Genomic DNA, 5000 nt, shown 5'->3' with positions numbered 1-5000 from the left:
TCTGCCTTCGAAAGTCAGAAATATTGTGCCTGACCTCTAGAAAATGTTGTCAGATTTATGAATGGAAAAACCAAAACAGAACAATCCTTAATCTCGTATACACTTCAAGTAAATGTATGTAAGTTTCGATATTTGTACTGGGACACAAGAGATAAACCATGTTAGAGTGCAGCGTTTGACACTGTCGAGGAAAACTGGGTCGGGCTTTCTGGGATGGTACTCAAATGGTTTAGATCATACTTAGAAGGGAGAGGCTATTATGTGAGTCTAGGAGAGCATAAGTCTAAGTGGACGTCCATGACATGCGGAGTCCCACAAGGCTCAATTCTTGCACCGCTCTTGTTTAGCCTGTATATGCTTCCACTAAGTCAAATAATGAGAAAGAACCAAATTGCCTTTCACAGCTATGCTGATGATACCCAGATTTACCTAGCCTTATCTCCAAATGACTACAGCCCCATTGACTCCCTCTGCCAATGCATTGATGAAATTAATAGTTGGATGTGCCAGATCTTTCTTCAGTTAAACAAGGAAAAAACTGAAGTCATTGCATTTGGAAACATAGATGAAGTGTTCAAGGTGAATGCTTACCTTGACTCTAGGGATCAACAACTAAAAATCAAGTCAGGAATCTTGGTGTGATTCTGGAGACAGACCTTACTTTCAGTAGTCATGTCAAAGCAGTAACTAAATCAGCATACTATCATTTAAAAAACATTGCAAGAATTAGATGTTTTGTTTCCAGTCAAGACTTGGAGAAACTTGTTCATGCCTTTATCACCAGCAGGGTGGACTATTGTAATGGTCTCCTCACTGGCCTTCCCAAAAAGACCATTAGACAGCTGCAGCTCATCCAGAACCAGAAGATCTGAGCATATCACACCAGTCCTCAGGTCCTTACACTGGCTTCCAGTTACATTTAGGATTGATTTTAAAGTACTTTTACTCGTGTATAAGTCACTAAATGAACTAGGACCGAAATATATTGCAGATATGTTCACTGAATATAAACCTAACAGTGTACTCAAATCACTAGGATCAAGTCAGTTAGAAATACCAAGTGTTCACACAAAACAAGGGGAGTCCTCCTTCAGTTACTATGCTGCCCGCAGTTGGAATTAGCTTCCAGAAGAGATCAGATGTGCTAAAACACTAGTCACATTTAAATCTAGACTCAAAACTCATCTGTTTAGCTGTGCATTTATTGAATGAGCACTGTGCAATGTCCGAACTGATTGCACTATATTTTATTTAAATCATTTTCTAACTGTTTTTAAATGTTTTAATCATTTTAAAAGTTTTAAAATTGCTTGTTTTATTTTTGTTACTATTTTTCTTCATGATTATTTTACTTTCTTTTGTGTAAAGCACTTTGAATTACCATTGTGTACGAAATGTGCCATTTAAAGAAACTTGCCTTGCCTTGCCTAGAGTTGGAGTTTTGTCTGAGACCCGTGAGTGTTCTCTCTGTTCTCTGATTTGCTCCGTCTCTGATCTCCAAACTTGTGTGATTGGTTGTCATTAGGCATCCCAGGATGCACCAGGAGTTGCTAAGCAGCCGGGCAGATCAGGTCAGCATCCCATTGGTCTGCGGGATGCAATCCAGCGAATTGGCACGCACCTGCCTGCTCTTGCACCATTTCCACCATTATTTCCTTGGTGTATCCAATGAGGTTAAAGGAAAAACTCCAATTATTCACCACAACCCCCAAACAACCCCCACCTCCGTCCCACTTTAATGTCCTCTTTTACTCAGTTTGACAAAAAGTTATGTGCCATCACTGAGAGCCAGATACACATCCCACACACACACACACACACACACACACACACACACACCTGCATACGGACCACAATAGCAAACTACATTTTTGTTGCTTTAACTGAAATATGATAAAACATATTTTTTTTTAAAAACGCATTTATTCCAGTTGCCAAGACAAATTTCTAATTTTCACTTGATGTATAACTAAAACTGAAATAAAAAATAACATGTATACAAATTAGAAAAACACTTATTACTAAAAATTTCACTAATATTAATTAAAATGATCCAATTCAAAATATTAAACAATAGTAGTGTCTCAATGATACTGAAATAAAACTGATATGAACTCAAAGATTTATCAAATTCTCACAAATACCATGTTTAATAAATAAACACCAGCCCTATATAAGTAATATGTTTAGAGATCCAAGAGACACAAGAAGAGATCATAAGAGAAGATAAGAGAGCAAAAGATGTGAGAGAAGAATAGATGGGAAGACAGGATGATAGGATACAAGATTTGAGAAGATAAAAGACGAGGAAAAGATACAAGAAAGGAGAAGAAAACAACATGACACAACACAAACACAATTGTTTACTGTAGTTAAATAAAAGGCCATATTGTTTTATGTTAAGTGACTTTAATTACTACATATTAGCACAAACCTTAAACTAAAACAATCTGTATTTTAAAATATTAAGAGAAAAGAAAGAAAATGAAAGCATTATTTACTTTTTTTTAATGCATTTGTTTGTTTTTCCCTAGGGGAGACTCCTCTGGATCATCTGTCAGACTTATTCTGGGGAAACTACAGCTCAGTAAAGATCCAGGTGTGTTTGAACAGTGTCCGATGTCTTGCTGTATTCCAGCATCAGCACACACACACACACACACACACACACACACACGACTGCAGATGCTGACTTGGGGCGTGTTTGCTCTGGCTGATGAAGCGTCTGAACTCATGAGTGCTGAAGAAGCTGTTCACTCGAGCAGCTTCTCTCAGATAGAGAAACACAGTGTGTGTCAGATTCATTAGAGTCCCAGTAGAGTTCAGTACATTCAAGTGCTTCATCTCTGTCTCACTCGTGCCCTTTGGCCCCAAAAACCAATATGGCTCCCTGCACACACTCCTAATGGCTTGATCAATGCTGACAAATAGGCATGCGCTCCTGTCTAACCTCCACACGCTCATCTGTCTCTCTATTACTCCACCAGCACTCCTGAGTCCTGTCTCACCCCCACACACTCGTCTGTTCTCTCTATTACTCCACCGTGGCTCCTTTCGCACCTCCATACGCTCGTCTGTCTCTCCATTACTTCACCGGCACTCCTGTCTTACCTCCACACACTAGTCTGTCCCTCTATTACATGCTTTTCTGTCTCTCTATTACTCCCCCAGCACTCATGTCTCACCCCCACACACTCTTATGTCTCTCCATTACTCTCCCAGCTCTATTACTTCACCATGGCACTCCTTTCTCACCCCCACACACTCTTCTGTCTCTCTATTACACACTCGTCTGTCTCTCTATTACTTCACCGGCACTCCTTTTTCACCCCCACACACTCGTCTTTCTTTCTCTCACTTCATCAGCACTCCTGTCTCACCCCACGCACTCTTCTGTCTCTCTATTACACACTCGTCTGTCTTTCTATTACTTCACCGTGGCACTCCTGTCTCACCCCCACGCACTCTCCTGTCTTTCTATTACTCCACCAGCAGTCCTTTTTCACCCCCACACACTCGTCTTTCTTTCTATTACTTCACCGGCACTCCTGTCTGACCCCCACAGACTCATCTGTCTCTCTGTTACTCCACTATCACTCCTGTCTCACCCTACACACTCGTCTGTCTTTCTATTACTTCACTATCACTCCTGTCTCACCTCAACACACTCGTCTGTCTTTCTATTACTCCACCAGTACTCCTTTCTCACCCCCACACACTCTTCTGTCTCTCTATTACACACTCGTCTGTCTCTCTATTACTTCACCGGCACTCCTTTTTCACCCCCACACACTCATCTTTCTTTCTTTTACTTCACCATGGCACTCCTGTCTCACCCCACACACTCGTCTGTCTTTCTATTACTCCACCAGTACTCCTTTCTCACCCCCACACACTCTTCTGTCTCTCTATTACACACTCGTCTGTCTCTCTATTACTTCACCGGCACTCCTTTTTCACCCCCACACACTCATCTTCTTTCTATTACTTCACCGTGGCACTCCTGTCTCACCCCACGCACTCTCCTGTCTTTCTATTACTCCACCAGCACTCCTTTCTCACCCCACACACTCTTCTGTCTCTCTATTACACACTCGTCTGTCTTTCTATTACTTCACCGTGGCACTCCTGTCTCACCCCACGCACTCTCCTGTCTTTCTATTACTCCACCAGCACTCCTTTCTCACCCCACACACTCTTCTGTCTCTCTATTACACACTCATCTTCTTTCTATTACTTCACCGTGGCACTCCTGTCTCACCCCACGCACTCTCCTGTCTTTCTATTACTCCACCAGTACTCCTTTCTCACCCCCACACACTCTTCTGTCTCTCTATTACACACTCGTCTGTCTCTCTATTACTTCACCGGCACTCCTTTTTCACCCCCACACACTCATCTTTCTTTCTTTTACTTCACCATGGCACTCCTGTCTCACCCCACACACTCGTCTGTCTTTCTATTACTCCACCAGTACTCCTTTCTCACCCCCACACACTCTTCTGTCTCTCTATTACACACTCGTCTGTCTCTCTATTACTTCACCGGCACTCCTTTTTCACCCCCACACACTCATCTTCTTTCTATTACTTCACCGTGGCACTCCTGTCTCACCCCACGCACTCTCCTGTCTTTCTATTACTCCACCAGCACTCCTTTCTCACCCCACACACTCTTCTGTCTCTCTATTACACACTCGTCTGTCTTTCTATTACTTCACCGTGGCACTCCTGTCTCACCCCACGCACTCTCCTGTCTTTCTATTACTCCACCAGCACTCCTTTCTCACCCCACACACTCTTCTGTCTCTCTATTACACACTCGTCTGTCTTTCTATTACTTCACCGGCACTCCTGTCTCACCCCACGCACTCTCCTGTCTTTCTATTACAAATGCTTGTGTGTCTCTTTATTACTCCTGTCATCTCCTTACTTCTCCTGTCATCAGAAATGCTGCATTTTATTTCATCACTTGTACAGTGCAGTCGAGATGAGGAAAGA

General features: G+C 42.4%; 1 protein-coding gene across 9 annotated transcripts in view; it reads right to left on the bottom strand.

The window, feature by feature from the left end:
• LOC127934519 (CUGBP Elav-like family member 4) overlaps positions 1-5000 on the bottom strand; it is a 55208-nt gene that overhangs the window by 24919 nt on the left and 25289 nt on the right. The window lies entirely within an intron of this gene.

This window comes from Carassius gibelio, chromosome A18 (assembly GCF_023724105.1).
Source record: "Carassius gibelio isolate Cgi1373 ecotype wild population from Czech Republic chromosome A18, carGib1.2-hapl.c, whole genome shotgun sequence".
Classification (NCBI taxonomy): domain Eukaryota; kingdom Metazoa; phylum Chordata; class Actinopteri; order Cypriniformes; family Cyprinidae; genus Carassius; species Carassius gibelio.
The sequence above is the reverse complement of the archived record's forward strand: the minus strand, read 5'-3'. Positions and strand labels throughout refer to the sequence as shown.